The sequence below is a fragment of the Marmota monax genome, unplaced genomic scaffold, assembly GCF_021218885.2.
Source record: "Marmota monax isolate L192 unplaced genomic scaffold, Marmota_monax_Labrador192_F-V1.1 WCK01_AAM20220418_F8-fsc00015, whole genome shotgun sequence".
Lineage (NCBI taxonomy): Eukaryota > Metazoa > Chordata > Mammalia > Rodentia > Sciuridae > Marmota > Marmota monax.
Window position 1 is genome coordinate 7,771,600 of NW_026692194.1, and position 18,080 is coordinate 7,789,679.

An 18,080-nucleotide genomic window follows, 5' to 3' on the forward strand; every position below is an offset into this window, starting at 1 on the left:
GAGTGTGAAAAGTTACCAATTGTCTGTGCTGGAATGTAAGTGGGTGGTCAGTATTTGCACTCCAGAGGTGGCCCAGGCCTGGGCTGTAGAGGATGGAAGCCATGCATTAACCTGTTTTTTTTCCAGGAGGAACTGGCTCAGTTCTGGGTCGTATGGAAGGTGAAGTTCTCTTTCTCTTCCTGCTCTCCTGCTTGTAGCTCCTCTAGATTCACTTTTGCTCATGTCCAGAGCTGACCAGAAGGAAAATGGCAGACCTATTGTCAGAGTCTCAGCACCAGCCTGGCACTCTGCCTCTGTCCCAGACCTGCCCCTTTGGTAACACCTTTGGGATGATCTACCCTTGCCTTGTCCCTCTGTCTGTGGCAGCCTGCACTGCTCTCCTGGGCCAGGCATTCTGTAAGTGTTGATGGGACTTCAATTGCAGGGGTCATGATTTGTTTTTCTGGCTTCCAGGGTTTTCCCAGGTCCTGGTGTTTTGGAATTTCATGAGCAAGTCCACCTTCCCCTGATCCGTTTCCTTCATGCATTTTCCATGCATATGTTCAGTCCTCTTCCTACATGCTACCCTAATAGCCTCATCAAGTTTTCACATCCAAGGTGGACTTCTCTTTGATTTATTCTTTTCTTTTGGGGAATCTTTCCCAGATCTGCAGTATGTTTCTTGGGTGTTTTAAAAAATATTCTAAAAAGTGTGAAAACATCCATGTAGTTTGGAGACTCAGAGACTTGGTAGCACCACTGAGGACAGTTAGTCATGGAGATGTCCCCCAGGCTCCCATGGCAGCTGGGCTGTGGAGTTGGGGTCTATATCTTGAGTCATTTCTGTTGGAGCAGCAGGGGAATTGGAGTTTGCTAGGTGCCTTCTATCTATATATGCAGATTCAGGGTCCCTTTCACTTATTTCCACTTTCAGGGAAGCCCCAAAGTCTCACAGCATAAGGACCACATACAACATCTACATGTATAAATTTTGACATGATGTGTATGCATCACAACAGACATGTAATGTCTGCACCCAGCCTAGGAAACAGCCTGACTGTGCCCACTAGCTGAGTTGAACTTGTTTCTAGAGGGTTCTGCTCTGAGGGATGGAGCCCGCATGCCATTCCTGTGATGAGGAAGGAAATGAAGTCAGGACTTGGGACTATCTATAGTGATATTCCTGAAGAGAGACACAGGGTGGTCTCTGCCCCAGGTGTGCATAAGCAAGAGCAAGGAGCTGATTCAAGAGCAAATTCCCAGCACTTGGCCAGAAAAGACGGACAGCATCCACTCATAGGCACAGTGCACCAGGGTCAACACAACTTTAAAGGTGGTCTAGTGCAGGCTTAAAGTTCCTTTTTTTTCTTAGGCCCCAAGGAAGGGTTTGGCCTCTGATTGGGGTGGGGGCCTGGGTGGGGTAGAAGGAGAAGAGGTAGATCTCTGGGTCTATGGCCATTTGCTCAGGTGGCTTTTTTCAGAGGTTATTTTGCTGTGGAGAATTGGATTTTATTTCTCGATGGGAATAAAACTGATTTGTAGGACCTTCCAGGTAGACTAGATCATCCCTCCCCAAATTGTAAAGAATGTGAAATTTTCCCCGGTCTGCCTTCTCCTCACCGCATCACTACCCATCTCGGTTCCATCTGTCTGTCCATTAGTGTATCCGTTGTATGTAGGCACTTGTCAGGCACCAGATACTCTGTTGGAGTCTGCATTTCTGATTGACTCCTTCCCCCAGTCTCATATATTTTTTTCCTTCTTTCTCTTCCTCTCACCTTTTCCAATGACCCAAACTTGCTTTTGGAAGAAAGGTTGATGACTGCATTTCTGTTGAGATGTAATTAATAAATAGCAGGAAGTTATGTGTTTTATTTTACCAGTGCAGAGGACTTACTCTGCTCTAAGTATTTCATGAATATGCACTTACTTTATTTTCATAACAACCTTTTCAAGCAGATATTATTTTATAGATGAATCTTTTTTTTTAATACTCTAGCTGAGAAATTGAGTTGGTGGTGACTTGTTAGGAGTGAGGCCAGAGTTTTTTGACATCACAGAACCAGTCCCCATTGCCCCAACTCTGGCTTTGCCCATCAGAGACTGGATAGATGGAATGAGTGCTTTTCTTCTCCTTCCACATCTCATCTCAGCTAGCTCTGGGTCATTTCCACCCTTGTCTCCCTATCTTCTTATTCTGCAAAGATAGTAAAAGATTTACAAGACATTAGGGTATTAGATGCTATTTATCCCAACTTCCTTGTTTGTAGTGGGGTGTCTGAGATCTTGGTTCATGAGAAGACCTAGTGGTCACCTGCCAGTTTGCAGATAATGCACAGATGAGAAGCCAAGACCCCTAGTTCCCAGCCTCATTGCTGCCCACACTCCCACAGCGTTCTGTCGGCACCATCTTCTCTCTTCCTCATGCTTCCTCAGTCTGTTTAGCTAAAAGATCTATTGCCCTGGGTGTCTTAAGAGATGTAGGTGTGCCTCCCTCATGGGGAATTACTTTCTCTTTCTAAGTTTATTGCCAGTAGCAGTCTCCCTTCTGTTTTCTTCAGCTTCTTCCTCTTGTGTTTTTTTCTTTCTATTTAAGATGACTGTCCTCTTTCGTCCACTTCCCTGCCGGTCCCCATGCCTTCCCTTAATCCCCTTCTACCATTGCTTTAGTCCCGAGGCTCTGGCTCCTTTAGGGCCCTGTACTGTCCCAGTGGATGAGGGAAGGGGAGGGGTGAATCTTAGTTTCCTGCTCTGATTTTTTTGTTGTTGTTCTAATTGGTTATATATGACAGCAGAATGCATTTCGATTCCTCGTACACAAAGGGAGCACAACTTTTCATTTCTCTGAAAAGTTGTACAATGTAAAGTTGCATCGTATGTGCAGTCATACATGTACCTGGGGTAATGATGCACTGATTCTTTACTCTCTGCAACACGGGGCAGGAGCTGGTCCCCAGGAGTGTTGTCTGAGACTTTGGTGTTGTCCACCTTCCCAAGGCCTTTTGGCAAGGTAGAAGTTATCTCCAGGATCCTGATGTTCCACTCTCCTGATAGTAGGTAAGGTCAACCATGTCCCTCTCTGGCCCAGTGAGGAAACTCTCCACATCATATTAAATAGTCACCTCTAGCCCAGAAGGGGCCACAGTCAAATGGTGTCCACTCTAAGAATGTTTTGGGGTCTCTTCTCATCATTTTATTAATGTAATGGGGAGGTTTCTGCTTGGAATAAGGTGACATTTGGTTGTTGAGCCAGACAGATGATTGAAACACAGGCCTTGGAGTTGAATTCCCTGGGGAATGGCGTGGATGTGGGGCAGGCAGAGGGTGACAAAATGGGGGCTCCACAGACTCAAACTCAATAGCTTTTCTGTGTTCAAAATGCCTTAGATATTTACCCACCAAAGAGAAATGAAGACGTACTCACCTGTAAACACATATGCATAATATTCATTGTAGCATTGTTCATTGCATAGTCAAAAAGTGGTAACAACTCAATGTCAATCAGCTGGTGAATGAATAAACAGCTGTACAAGGGGATACATGTCAACAATAAAAGAATGAAGTAGGAATGTACTCTAAACATGGATGAGTCTCAGAATTATTCTGCCCAATGAAAGAAGTTAAATATGAAAGGCGACACCCCATATGATTCCATTTATATGAAATTCTAGAAGACTCCAAACTATAGTGCCAGGAGAAACTTGAGTGTTTATAAGGGGATAGGGCTTGGGGTGGGGGGTGGGAATCCCCAGCAAAGAGGCATGAGGAAACTTTACAGTGATAGAAATTTTCTACATCTTGATTTTTGTGAAGGTCACATGACTGTAGAGTAAAATTTACCAGACTTTACGCTTACAAAGAATGACTTATTATATGTAAAGTATACCTCAATAAAAGTAAAATAAAATTTTTTAAAAAGCAAAATCTAGCACCACTACTTGAATTGGACCAGCATGGAAAACTGCCTTTCTCTCTGTGACCTTTAACTGTTCTGCTCTTCTCAAGACTCCAGCCATCTCTGAGGAGGCACCCAGGTACATTTCAGGGAGATGAGAATGCCCTTGGGGTTCTACGAGGAGACCTCACAGAAGTTGGTAACCCCATGGGAGAATGAGAGAGGCCATGGGGGGCGCAGTCCATCGTGAGCAGAGATTGCATGTGTGTGAGGAAGGTGTGTGCGCTTGTGAATGTGTGAGAGAAAGAGGCGAGGAGGGATTTATGTCATAGAAATCCAGTGAGCTTCAGAAAATAGAAAGAAGAGGGACTGTGAGACTCAGATACCCTTTCTCCTTGGGTGGAGTCCCAACTGTGTAACTGTCTATTCAATTCCTGTAAAGTGACATTTTTTTTTTTTAAAAAAACATCTTCCTCTCCAAAGTGTCTCCCATGCAGTAGACAGCATAAAAGTGATATCTGGACTTCTTTCATTTTTTATTTCATTCTTTCATTTCATTATTCTGCAAACTTGGGTGAAGTACCTTTTTTGTCCCTGGCTGGGTGCAAAGGACTCTGTAGATTTGTGTCCTTGACATGAAAAACCTCTGTGCATGAAGTACTTGGTTCTGCCTGGCCACAATCCTTGTTCCATGTCTTATCTCTCAAAATGGAATATGTCCAGGATGCTTCGATATGGACAGTCAGCCCATCCTGGAGAATTTTCATTATGTAACATTTTATATAATTGTTAAATTAGTGGCTATCTTAGTTTTTGCTAGGGCTTCCCTTTGTCCACACCCAGTAGCTAGAGGGGACCAAGAATGTCCATGTTTGCTCCTTTTTTGGCATTAAAATGAAGTCTTTTTTTTTTTAATGGTAATGGATTTAAAAAAGTATTAAACATGCATTTTTCAAATTTAGCTTTTGCATTCAAGGATGTGCTCACTTTGAATATAACTTCTTTACAGATGACCATGGCTGAAATACAGCTATAGAGTTGTACTACCAGAAAGATGGGTTTCACATAAAGAAGATGTTATTTTTTGGTAACTGACAGTCAGACCTGATCAACCTAGAACATGGTTTGGCTGGCCCAAGAACTTCATGTTTGCTCTTCTCCAGGGTGTGGGGCGGCTGTTTAAGGAGGGTGGGTATTAATACTAATCTTTGGGTAGCATAACGTGTTACCGCCACTTGCCTTTTTTTTATCTGGGAGTTCAAGCAGATATCAGAAGGGAACTGTTTGTGGGTGCTGAGAAGTTTCAAATTACCATTTTGACCAGAAATGATATTTGGAAAAGCAACTTCCCTTTTAAGAAGGTAAATCAGTTATTTAAGGCCAATTTGTTGCATTCCTTGAATATCTGAATATCCTCTGTCACATGCTATGTGGGCACTTTTAAATAACAAGTAGAACAAGTAGAAGACAGAGTCCTTGCTTTTAGGAAGCACATTGGGAAGACATGGAATTAACCAGAGGCAGAGGCAGTGGTGGGCTATGGGAGGCCTAGGTTTGTGATAGGGAGTGGTACACAGACCGAGCACTCCATGAGCTGAGAGAAGGAGAGGTTGATTCTTCTTGCTAAAGGTGTCTAGGTAGAACTTTAGCAAGGCCTGGAAGGAAGTGAGAGATGAAGAAGAAAAGCCAGAAAGGAAACCAAGATGGAAGAGATTTTCACTTGAGCGGAATATTTTCACGGATGGGAAGAGGAAGCTAAGACTGGAATAGAAATTTGGAGGTGGGATTCTGGAGCTCTGGAATGGTGGCTTGAGGAGTTGGTCCATATCCTGGAGCTCACCAGAGGCTGTTGAATGCTTTGAGCAGAGGACAAAGGCTGCACTCCAGGAGACATGAACTGAGGTGGGGGTTGAAATCCTCTCTGCTGTCCCCCATGCTGATATCCAGAACGCCCCTATTGACTCTAGACAGTAGAGCTGGTTGACTGCAGGGTTTCCTTTCCCAAGTGGCATGGAGCCTCCATTGTGGGAGAGTAGTGTGTTAGTAATGTAGAGAGAGTTACTAATATAGAAAATGTGGAAATCTGGGAAAGTTCTCACTTTGCCCCTGCTGGGAAGGGGAAGTGGGTAGGAATGAGCATATTGGGCTCCCCTTTGGCTCCCTGTCCCTCTTCTCCAGTCCATCCATGCTGGAGAATTGTTCAGGGTCAGGATAGTTCTTCATGATGGCTCTTGTCCTTTGGATGATATGTGATGATGAAACAAGGCAGGTATCAAAATTCATAGGCTGGTGAACTCCTTTGAACAGCACCCTCTTGCTTTGAGGGTTATTAGATAGACTAGCTTGAATTTGAGTGGTCTTTCTTGGATGGGTTAAAAGAAGGGTTGCTAAAGGAAGTAGTAAACAAGCAGTTAGAAAGGTAAAAGGGCCTGGGGCTTAGGAGATAAGCCAGTGAATGAGGAAAACAGAGAACCTAGTGACCCAGAATGTTCTAGAGGAGAACTTGACTCTGTTGGCATTGAAAATGTCAGAACTTCTCTTTGGCCTCCTTTGTGGTAGTTTCACACTTCTAGCCGAATTTTCTCTTGAGACACAGGTATTGGTCACTTGAGCTTTTGTTTGGTTGGTCACTTGCATGTAGCATGACGCCCTGCCCTTTCAGTGTGAAGCAGCCAGCATGTGTTCACAGCAGGGAGTGTTGGCTTCTGGAAGACTAGGTGGCTTTGGGGGAGACATCTTTCACGGGTAGAAAGAAGTTATTAGAATGTAAACTAGAAGAGGGTTCCAAAGGGCTTGTACTATATGGATTTGGATGTGTTGTGGGCAAAATGAAATAAAGGAAATGGGATGAAAGATGGTGGGAGTGACTGGCAGGTACACCCATGTCTCCAGTTACCTTCCCCAGACTCTCCACACCAGCAGTTTTGTTGGGGTCTGAGAGATCCTTCAGAAATCTCTTGGCCAACCTATTGTTTGTGACCAACAGCATTTTTTTTTCTTTCTTTGAAGATAAATTCATTTTGGAGGCAGGTAGTGACTTTGGGCTATTTCTGAATCTTTGACTATTGGTTTGAGATCTTTTTTGTTATTATTTTCACATCAACTGAAGCTAGAAAGTTCCAACGACTCCCCCTGCAGTGTTGTAAGTGTTCCCTTTCATCAGGGAAGCCAACTATTTACAGCCATAACAGAGTTTACAATGAAGTGTATAAGTGATACCGACTTCTGTGTCAGCAAAAAAATGAAACAAAAACTGATCATAGATGACATTACCTAAATGACAGTACCTACGTGTGTCCTTTCTTTCACATTTGCTGTAATCCTGTTATGGCATTGTCCTATTACCTCAAGTACTGTCATCTTTAAATGCTGTCAAATCGTAACTGGATTGCCAAGGACAGAGGAGAGGAATCAGGGAGAGCTGTGGCGGTTCCCAACAGAGACGGTCTTCTTACCCCTCTTCAGGGTCGAATTCTTGGAGAAACTGTTCAGTGAAAATCACGACTCAAGTATCCTTTACAGGCTTTGATGAAACAGCCCGATTGATTCACTGCTATTGTTCCTAGAAGGAAAGAAATACCCTTTTAACAATAGCCAATGAGACAAACTCTTCCAGGACATTTTTAATGTTCCTGCATAATGAAGTGGATCATGAGTGTTATTATTGTGTTTTTAAACCCAAGGTTAAAAGTAATAGCAAAGAGAAGGATCTGAGAGTTTAGCATCTAATTCTTCTTCATGGTGCTCTCTGAGACTCAGGAGACTCCATCCTAGAGCTGGGGAAATTGAGTCAGACAACCTCCAAAGGCAGACAGTATCGGATAGCTGGAGTTGGAAATAACTGTATTTTGTGTTTGTGCTATCTGACCGTGTTCCTCTTCATATATGTGGACCAAATTCTTGTCTAGATTTCCCATAAAAGGTTCATAAATTTCTAGCCTTCACTCTTCTGCAGCTTCCTTAGATGGCATAGTTGATGTGGAGTATCATTGCATTAAAATTAAGCCTCTTGCTTTTTATAATTCACTGCTCATAAAGAAGGGAGTGAGTGTGGTTACTTTGAACGCCCTCATTAAAGGCCAGTTTGGCTGCCAAAGAGTAGGGCTAACTCAAAGGGGACCAGCTATGACTCCTCTTTCATGCCTTTTGGAGTTTTATTATGGATATCATTAGGGCATCTTATAGTTTTTCCTTAATCCCAATCTATGCTCCTTTTAAAGTATCTAACGTTGATTAGTGTATTCTGTTATTTATAGTCTTCTAGAAGGATCCCATGGGAAGATAATCTCCATGCAGATGACAAAAAAGTAACTGCCCACTACAGCACTTCCACTGCAGAGTTTTCCTCTTATACTCACGGTGAGAATCAAAGGCTGGCTGGACACCCAAAAGCCTGACTGGAGGCACAGCCTGGGCCGTGCTGACATTAGCATGAGGAACTTGGCTAATTGACTTGCAAAATATAGGTTAGGGAGTTTTATGGGATATCAAATTATCTTACACTTTCCCTGATTAAAGACAAAATATTATATTAAATAGATCATTATATGGGTAAAAGGTTAGAACTTCGCACTTAGGGGTGTCGTGCTGTCGCTCCCCTCCTGCCTTGTGGCATATAACAAATTGAAGGCCTGGAAGCTTGTTGTTCACAGAGCTCTGAATGTCTGGACACCGAGTGAGGTTTCCAGGAGCGTTCCAGAAGGGGTGCTTGCCTTGGCTCGGTACTTCCTGAGTCTTTATGATTCTGATAGAATAGTCATCTCAAAATTAAGTATTAATTTGTTCAGATTCCATTTCTGTCAGCAAGGAAAAGGGGCGTGGGCAATGGGCAGAGCAGTGGCCAGGTTTAAAAGGCACAGTCTCAAGCTGCATGTGAGGAGTGGTCCCAGGGTGCTGCAAAACTTGGAAGGGAGTGGTCATTCTAAGTTGTGGGCTACTTCTCTGTCACACTGTCATGCTTTGGTCAACTTGAGGAAGACCTTAGTCAATCCTGATGTGAGATGATGTTTCCATGTATCTGATCATAATCTACCAGCCAATCCATCATGCTACCACCATTTCTGTGCATTATTTCAAAGCCCAAGGATTCACATCTGCCACTGGGTTCGTGGAAAGGGACAATGTTAAGACTTCTCTGGAATGTACCCATTTTCTTTTAGTATCTTAGTTTGGTATTCTTTAGAAATTATCTCTCTTAGGACTCTGTGTGTGTGTGTGTGTGTGTGTGTGTGTCTAAATATAGTTTCTTCAGTCTCTCACTTCTGTACTTAACTACACATATGTGCATGAAGTGAGCTCTAGAATGGGGCCACCCCTTCTCCCTTATTGTGTGAGAAGAAAGCACTGTTGCCAAATTGGAGGTGGGACAAGGTGGGCTAGAGGAACTGTGATTGGTGTTTTAATTTGATGTGTCGGGGAGAGAACAAATCACAAGTCATTCTTGGGGAATGGATCATGGTCCACCCATAGAACAAGGACCCTGAAGCCCACTACTAGTCTTCACAGGATGCCTCGTGTACAGCAGCCATTCAGTCAAGTCCATCTCAGGATGGAAGAGAGCTTGTCATAGTTCTCTACTCTTCCCCTGCTGATAGAAGAAGGGCTCAGAGAACCTTGTGTAGTTATAGAAATAGATCCATAAATATGCAAAAAAAAAATCTTCTCCCTTTCTTGTTGAGAAAGAAGAGAAGCAGAAGAAGAAAGGTGAGGAGGGAGATACTCAATGAACAATTTCATTTCTTCTCTTCACATGGCAAATGGGATCAGTTTTTTTTTTTTTTTTTTTTTTTTTGTGGTGCTGGGGATTGAACCCAGGGCCTGTACATGCGAGGCAAGCACTCTACCAACTAAGCTTTGTTCCCAGCCCCAGGTGTAACAGTATGTATTTCCAAGGGCAGCAAAGCCCTCTCCTTGGTGAAGGGGTGCTCCTGGAGGACCTGTAATAGCTGTTTGACTGAAGGGAAACACTTGCCTTCTCTGGGTTGAGCTCAGCCCATTGTTCACAAGGGGCATTGCTGGTATTTATAGACCATGTGTGACAGTCCCCAGTGAAAGGCAACTTCACTTCTCACCCCAGAATAGCAAGCGTTGTTTCTCATATCTAGGTTGCTGGGACAGCTTCCTAGGAACCCAGTAGTCAGCAGCTTTGTGACGTTGGATGGAGGGTTAGTCCGTTTAAATGAATTGATCAGTTTTTGCTATTTTTCATGTTATTTTCTGGTTTTAGAAATTAGATTTTGTCCTCCCAGGCAAGATCTAAATGACGAGAGATCTGCCTTGGCTTGGACAATCCTGTTTTTTTTTTTTTTTCCCCCAGTTAGCTTAAAGTCACGGATGGCTCTCCTGGGACTGCCATCTGGAAGCCGTTGGCCAAGCCGACAGCATCAGGATGTCTTTAGAGGCATGGCTCTATTGGGGTTACTGGCCCCCTGCAGCTGTGGCTGACAACATCCTTAGTACTCTTGCTGGGGACACCTTGTTTCCCCCTTCCTACTCTCTGTGCCACAGAAAATTCTGGCTTTGTGTGAACGCATTCTGAGTGGGGTCTATAGCATTCCATCCCACCCCATCCCATCGCATGTCATAAGCTACCTATTATAAGGCCATACTCCCATTTGTTTACAATGACCTCAAAGAAAGGGATACTATTTAGGGAACTAGGCTTTGGCCTGGTGAGATAAGTCAACTCTGGAACTCTGGCTGCAAGGGCTAGTTTGCTCTTTGGGGACTGGGCTTTGTTGTTGTTGTTGGTGGTGGTGGTGGTTGGGGAGTCATCGGGAATATGTGCATACAGTTTTTACAATTTCCTATTTAGATTGAAACAATGGTCTCTTTGGGCCACATCCTTAGCAAATGCCTCAAAGGATTTCTTTTTGTCTTGACCTTGATGAAATTTAGAGCATACAAGTTCATACATACATGGTCATGGACATACTCCCTCCTCCCCCATTACATCCCATAATGAGCTATTCCTCAGTGAGAATTCCTATAATTTTTGAGGTCTTACATTGGGATGGTGATGAGGGTGGGCAACGTCAGCCCCATTTGCACTTTACCTGAGTTGTTAACCTTCCCCCTTTTTTCTGTCCCTCCATGGTCCCCTTTCCCATAAGGAAAACAAAAAAACAAAACATGTGAGCCATGCTGGCAGTATAGACTTGATCTCTACCTCCCTAGGTGCAGCTGCTGACTGGTACAAAAAAACTGGAAAATATTTTTTAAAAAGGAGAAGGTGGGGGGACCAGTTTCTGTTCCACAATCACTACTGTTTCAGTAAGAAGCAGCCTGGTTTATCTGTCACACCGACTTCCCTTTTGGTGAGTGTGTCCATTTTCTATAGGAGAGGACCCTGATTGTCGGGGGAGGGAAGGGAACCCGGGTGAGAGAAGGGAGATTGTAGGAAGCAAGGATGAGAAAAGAGAGGTGGAAAGGAGAGGAAAGGGGGGGAGGAGAGAGGACAGGGGGTCAAGGGAGCATTGGAATTTGAGCTATATTTAGCTGAATGTGAGCATAGATTCCATTAGGCTCCTTGGCTATGGGGAAACAGACTGTGCCGACCTTCTTGTAACTTCCTATGAAGCGCCTGTGGTGGCTGAATTCTCTGACACTGGCAGAGTCTGGACAACCCTGCCAGCTCCTGGAAGGGCCACCCAACAACTGTCACAGGCGAAGCATCACAAGCATGAGCTGTCGATAGTGACCTGCATTTGCAGAAAATCCGAGGGCTTCCTAATTAACGGAGGAGCTCTAAATGAGACTAAAGCAGCTCGACAAGCCCCCTCACACTTGGTAAGTGTCGCGATGCAGATAATCATTACATCTAACAAGCTTCTGATTTTCAACAGAAGCGATGGGGACCAACTCGCTTACAATGTGGTTCAGTTGCAAGGGGGGGGGGAAGCAACCAAGAAAGAAAAAGGAAGAAGGAAGGGAAGAAAGAAAGAACTAGAAAAAAAATAGGAAAGAAGAATGAAAAGAAATCTGCACTCTAGTGCTTGGGGTGAAGGCTCAAAGCCCCTGACTGAATTCTGTCTTTGTTGCTAGCCAAAGCATTCTGATACATCTTCTGTTTTAGATTTTCCTTACTGTAATCTATGTCTGTTAATATACCAATTCATTCGTTTGACGTTTCTTGGAGACGAGCATCCTCTGTGTTATTTCTGACCACTGCAGCATTCCACAGGGTCTGAATTGTTGAACGTGGTGTGCCAACTTAAATATTACAATCAAAACATGAGATGGAGACAACAATTGATTCGGGTTCTACCTTGGATGGAGAAATAAACCTGGGTTGGAGGGAACTGCAGCTGTAGCAGGGGACTTGCCTGAGATCATTTGGGGCTTGCCTGGTTAGGCCTCCTGGCCCTGGCTCTCTGCATAGGGCAGCTGCATTTGAGTCCTGATTTAAGGTATTGATTTAAACTAGCTCTCAGAGGCCTGAGTGAAGCTGATCATTTATGTGTCTTCTTTTCTGGGTGTTTCCCCTGTCAAGACCTTTGCTCTCGCATGTTTGTTAGAGGGTAAAAGGCTGTGAACTCTGTTGACCAGTATCGTTCAGGAAGCGCAGGGTTAAGGAGCAGTGTGTCTCTCCTGTCTGCATTGATTCTCCCCAAACTACCCACAGTATCCTTGAAATTATTCATGGGAAATAAAATAATATAAATCACGCTACCTGATTCTTCTCAAACATCTCACAAAGTAATCACAGGCTGAAATACGGGTTTTCTTGCAGTGTCTTTATCAGTAAATCAGATTTTGAACATTTTATCAGCAAAAGTTAGATTTAAGCATCATTCCTGTAAGGTTTGAAAGAAAGATTTGTTTCAGTGGGGACTCTGCCAATCAATGATCTTCCAGCTTGACTCTGCTATCAATTATTGCGGCAATTATTTGTCTAGTTGGATATTTAAAATGTCATCAGAAAGAGATGATTACATATTCCAGAAAGCAAGGCACTGTATAATCAGATGAACTGAATCCAGTTAAATGTAGTGTGGGACCAACCTGTCCTTCAAAGTAGAATTCTTGAGCTACCACAGAAGCAGCAGCCTTCTGCCCTGCTTTCAGGCAGCTGATCTTAACCTTGGGATGCAGTGTGCTGTTGGGGTCAGGTGATACTCAATTATGGGGAACTTTCCAAGTCTGAAAATGGAATTGCTCCTTCAGAGACACAAGAAGTACATTTTGGTTATCTTGTTCAATTCATCTGCAAATCTATAAATAAGCAGTCCCTCTATTCTTCTTGCTTCCTGTGGATTTAAATGCCAAATCCTGATTTGTGGCAAACTTGTCACATGCCCCTTTCCCACTCTCGATGCCGGGTGCCCAGGAACTAAGCAGTGGCGTGGAAATTACAACTGTTTAGAAGCCAAGAAAAAGCTCCATTTCTCACTTTTCTCCAGTTCCGGATATTCTCGGCCCTGCTCCATCTCTCAGTCTCCCCCCCACACACCTCCTCCACTGCACACCCTCCTTCTGTCCGCTCCATGAACAGGAAACTGAAATACAGCTCCAATTTTTTTTAAATGGAGGAAGAGAAACCACAACCTGAACAAACAACCCCAAAAAACTCCAACCAAATAAAACCCCCTAGAGTGGCCCCACATGTACTGAGCATGTAGAAATCCCCCTTTAACACGTCTGCCTCTTTCTAAGTCACAAGTGCCCTGATGAGCAAGTGACAACCATGTGCTCAGCTGGGACACCGAAGTCCATCCCTATCCTTTTGGTACCAGGTTATAACGACCAGAGGTTCCATGGAAGGTCTGTGTATCTGGGCGGGGTTCCTGAGTTTGAGGAACTGTAGGGCTATCTGTCTATTGAGGCTTTCCTCAGTTCACTTCTCAGCATGCTGAGCTCTTATCTTTCCAGGGCATCCTGGTGGTCCAGATCCCCGCCCCCCAATAGCATAAAACACACTCGGTGGTGGGGGGGTCTGTTAGAGAATTAATCTCATCTGGGGTTGGGGGGGGGATAGAAGCCTTTGGAAACACTGGAGTCCCAGGTTATATGGGCCAGAGAGTGTAGAGAAGAAAAGTGGGGTGGAGTACTCATGGAGAAGAGGTGCTGTTTCTGCTGTAGTTATCTTTGTGGGGGGCAGGGGGCTGCTGTGGAGAGCTCTGTCGTCCCTGTCACCCCCCGCCCCCCGCTTGTGGCCTGGGTGGCCTCAAGTCCACAGCCATGATTTCTTATTCCAAGCCCCTTGCCAGTTGTTGCCTGGGAAGCTCTGACCTCTGGGAGCACACCAGTGCTTTGCATTCTTTCTTTTATGGTCACTTCTGGGCTTCACCAGAATCTGGTGCAACTTGGGTGACAAGGTGTGGGCTGTTGCAGGTGCCCTGCCTGCATCTGAGGCAGAGAGGCAGTTAGTTAAGCACAGCCTGGAAACCTTTAATGTGACTTCTACAGCTAGCTTCCTGGCCTTATTTTAAGCCCCTTTAATAGAGCAAAACTATTTAGTTTTTGAATGGATGGTCTTCACGCTGTTCTTTCTTTAGGGACAGAAAGATAGGGGTAGAGGTAGGGAGTGAGAATAGAGGAAAGCATAGAGGAATGCTTAGAAAAATTTGATAAGGGGGAAAGGAAAGGGACCCAGACTAGTAATTTGGGACAAATTCATCAGAAAACTTAAGGAAATTTGACATCCATTGTGGCTCTTCTAACTGTGTAATTACATGACATTTGGAAAGTGAATTATTAACCTGATTGTCCATAACAACCATTGAGTAAATAAACAATTAGAGATTGCCAAAATAGTACAGTGAACCAGTGGGCCAGAAGCCACTTTTAAGGGGCTATAATCATCTCCTGGTTCAAGGCTGACCCGAAGGCTTCTTGGTTAGTGAATCATTTACTAGGGAGATATCCACGAATTAAGGAAAGAAAGGAAGGTTTCCCCTTGGTCACCGCTGGGTCCACATTTGGGTCCTTCCAGCAGGTCATTTAGAATAGCTCTCCAACAGGAAGAAAAGTTCACTGCATAGCACTGCATACCTGGCCAGGACAGGTAGATGATGTAGTCTTGGTTCTCAGAAGGCTTGAACTTCAGTTGGGGAACCAATGATAGTTTCCTGCTGGTGAGTTGGAGTCCTGGATTCGAGAGAAATGTAGTGGAGAGCCAGGGTCAGAAGACAGGCAAACCCAGTGCAGCCCCTTATGTTTTCTAACCCGTTGGCTTTGTGTCTGCAGCCCCCTGACCTTTGCTCCCCTCCACAGCCCCACCCTTGGTGCAGAGGGAGCAATAATCTCAGTGGGGCCTCTTCCCGGGGAAGTCCACAGCCTGCTCCAAGCTGAAGGAGCCGCCAGAGTCAGCCAAGAGCCGCAGGCCATCAGTGCAAAGTAGGATTTAACAAAAGCAGCTTTTGAGTGAGAAAGCTGAGTGGAGTTGTCTCAACCTGTCAACTTCAGATTTCTTTCCTCCTCTCCATAAATCAAAAAACGGTTGGTGGAAGGGAGGGACAGAAGCGTTTCATTTTCACATTTTGTAAGAAAATAAAATCAAATCAAAAGAGCTTGTCCCACGCTGATACCTTACATGCCAGGTTTGAGCCTGAGGCAAATTTTTGTGGCCATGTAATAAGCCTTTTTAAAATGGTGACAGACCCTTGACTCTTTGCCTTGAATTACATTGATAAAAGACATTTTATTGCGTTAGAGCTGGGGCAGGAGTACAGGATGGTTCTTGCCTGGTCGGCCTCTTTGAAACCACGTCAGCCCTGCTGTCCACACTCCCCACCGCCTGACAGGGTTTGAGCACCATGGCAGCGGAGATCTATGGGCCGGTGACAGAGGGGGCTTTTTACCTGGCAGTTGAAGATTGAGGTGTGGAAGCAAAAAGATTTCAGCCTGAGGGGCTTGTTACAGGAGAGTTGAGTCTTCCACATTCCTAGTAGACCTGAGAGATCGTGACATTGGTGGCCTCAGGTCAGCCTCATGGTTGGGACCGCGGGGAACTGGAGCATTGCAGGGAATGCTGGACCTCCAGAACCTGTTTCCCAAGCAGCCTCAGAGAGATTGAGAATAAAAAATGATCCTGTGGGGTACCTTTAGCCCCCGCCTTGATATCTGTGGACGATGGCCCCTTCGCCCAGAGAGGCTAGGTATCCGTGAGTCCCCAGTTGGCTCAAAGGACAGAAAGGTGTTGACAATGGTGTGTCCTTGGTTTGAGGAGCTTGGAGGTATCTGGGAACCTGGGCTGTTACTCCCGCTGCATCAGCATAATTAATAAACCCCCAGAGCAGCCAGCAGCACCCCACCCCATGGATTGGGGCCTCTTGAGTGATTGCAGATTCTACCTGCAGGCATCTCCTTTCTGTTCAGGGGACTCTTTCTGGATTGGTTGGGGGTATAAATGAAGGATTAGGAACTGGATAAAAAAGCCAGGAAAATAACCATGAAGCCAAGAAAACAAGCCTGTCTTTTGTTCTGTGGGATGCTGTCAGAGAGATTAGGGCTGCTCTGTGCCTGGGAGGCTGGAAGGTGCTGAGGGACTGAGGAGACCGGTAGCAGTTGCTGCCTGCCCTGGGCAAAGGCCTGTTTCTGAAAGAAGGACTCGCTGTCCTGGGACAAGGCCTGTCCTCCCAGCACCGGAACCCTCCTTGATTCAGCCTCACCTCAGGCGAGAGGGCAGCCTAGTTTTGTTCCTGAAGAAATGTCAGAGCCTGACCTGCTAGACCATTTTTTTTTTTTTTAGCTTTGAAACCTTAAATTAGTTCTCATAATTTCCAAGCTGTTCTGTGTTAGCCACAGGACATAATAGGTTTTAATTCTGGAGAATGGTCAGTTCGGTTTCTCTTAGCCAAGAATGTCACAGAGTCATAGCTCCATACTGGGGGTCTTCCCCACCTTCCTTGAAGTATGCAGACCACTTTATAGTCCCTGAAATGCAAACAGTTGCCCTTAAGTGGCTGTGATGACACATTCTCCAGTGGCCCACTTTGGGGGCTCCTGAGGTGAGTGGTGAGGAGTAGTGGTCCCCACGTAGGGGGCAAGGTTCTAAGGCCCAATCGTGCCCTCACTGCTTACAGCAGGATACTTCTAAGAGTTTCCATTTCCTTCTTGGGGAAGGTCAGCACATTCTTCCCTAAGAAGGCCTGGAGGCAGGAGTCTCTGGTTCTGTTAGTAGTGGAAGAGTCCTGCCAGGGTCTTCCTGGGCAGGACTGCTCATTCTTCTGGCCCCCTTCTTCATTGAAGAGTTGCACAGATCAGTCAAGGAAGATATGACAGAAAGCTCCCCAGCTAGCTGGGCTGCCATCTTGCTTGGGCCTTCTTACATCAACTGTGTGTATCTGCCCTTTTCTGTTTCTCTCTGCCTCCATTGGGCCAAGAACAAAACCTCAGTGGTCTTTGTGTAAGCATCATGTTTGGTTTTCTGTATCTTATTCTCATATTTTTAGTTGACTGATCAAAGTGGTGATATACAGCCGGTGTGGTGGCGCTCCTCTGAAATCCCAGTGGCTTGGGAGGCTAAGACAAGAGAATTGAGAGTTCAAAGCCAGACTCAGCAACTGCAAGGCGCTAAGCAACTCAGTAAGACTCTGTCTCTAAATAAAATACAGAAAAGGGCTGGGGATGTGGCTCAGTGGTTGAGTGCCCCTGAGTTCAATTCCTGGTACCAAATAAATAATTTTTTTTTTTTAAAGTGGTGATATAGAGGGCTGGGGTTGTGACTCAGTGCTAGAGTGCTTGCTGAGCATGTGTGAGGCACTGGGTTCTATCCCACCACCACATTAAAAATAAGTAAATAAATAAACTAAATAAAGGTATTTGTGTCCATCTACAACTAAAAGAAAATTTAAAAAATGGTGATATAGAGGCATAAATGACCTTTTTTCTGAGTTGACACAGATAACAAAATAAGGCGAGGGGTGACTCTTCAGAGTAATTTGGGAGTTGTGTGTTCTGTTGGCTTTGATAGACAAGGCCTTTGCCCTGGCAGCTGTTATCAGAAATAAAAGTTTGCTAAGCAAATGGTCATTCTCATTGGCTCCATCTTCTACCCTCAGGCATCTAATGCTTAAGTGGGTGGGGCTAGGGGCTGTCGTCACTCCTGTGTGGTTTTCAAGGTTTTCCAGGTGTCTGAGATTGTGATTTTTCCATTTTCTTCTTCATTTCGGGGCCAGGGTGTCTGTGAACACATCTGTGTGACGCTGGACAGTCTGGGAAAAAGCAAAGTGTCGCCAGCAGCTTCTCACCTCAGAGGCATTGA

General features: G+C 44.9%; 1 protein-coding gene across 8 annotated transcripts in view; it reads left to right on the forward strand.

Annotated features, from left to right (window-relative positions):
- The window catches only part of Bcl11a (BCL11 transcription factor A), a 96,819-nt gene that overhangs the window by 54,807 nt on the left and 23,932 nt on the right, over positions 1–18,080 (forward strand). Inside the window, exon 1 of one of the 8 annotated variants that reach the window (XM_046423560.2) lies at positions 11,359–11,662. The exons of the other annotated variants lie outside the window; for them this stretch is intronic. The gene's annotated coding sequence lies outside the window, so the exon portion shown is untranslated. Of the gene's footprint in view, positions 1–11,358; positions 11,663–18,080 lie in introns of those variants that run through there. 8 annotated transcript variants of the gene reach the window in all.